The sequence below is a fragment of the Bactrocera latifrons genome, unplaced genomic scaffold (genome assembly GCF_001853355.1).
Source record: "Bactrocera latifrons isolate USDA-ARS-PBARC rearing strain unplaced genomic scaffold, ASM185335v1 scaffold_25, whole genome shotgun sequence".
In the NCBI taxonomy this organism is placed as follows: Eukaryota; Metazoa; Arthropoda; class Insecta; order Diptera; family Tephritidae; genus Bactrocera; species Bactrocera latifrons.
In genome coordinates this window covers 1,874,634-1,875,289 of record NW_017536074.1, presented here as the reverse complement: position 1 = coordinate 1,875,289, position 656 = coordinate 1,874,634, and positions in this window count along the sequence as shown.

Below are 656 nucleotides of genomic sequence, written 5' to 3'. Positions count from 1 at the left end.
TATTTAGGATGTTTTCAAACTCTACCAAGCTTAACGGTTATGTTTCTGCTCATGAATACTAATTGCCTTCGGGGCAATTTATACTTTARACCTAATTTCAACTCCATTTATTTCATGTTCCCTGCTGGGTTATAATGTGGTATACTCGTATAGCTATTTGGCTGATGTTTAATGTTTGTTGCCAATACACTGGCATAAATTAACAATTACGCAAGCGTAACACATTTGTAAAACTTTGATGATTCAATTGAATGTGTAATTTKTATTTAATGCGTTTGTCACTTGTTATATGGCGATGTAACCGTTGGCTTGTAGTAGACACATATTTGCACCTATAACGGGGTTGATTGCTGCTGACAGCTCAGCAAAATTGTTCTGATGTTTGTGTTGACGTTGAATTAATGCGTAATGTGCCCAGAGTTTTGCACTCATCGATGYAAGGGGGGAGGGCTGAAGAGCCATATTATTAGCAGACCCTCTAGAGAATGTTCGAATATCTAGGATTRTTGCATAAAATACTGACGTCTTTCTTTTTTTTTCAAAATACTTGGCCAGAAAGAGATCTTGTTGCGGATTTTTTATTACATTGTTGGTTTAAGTATTTTGGTCGTTATAAAGGGTGATTTATTTCGACGTTCCCTACTTGAAAAAACATA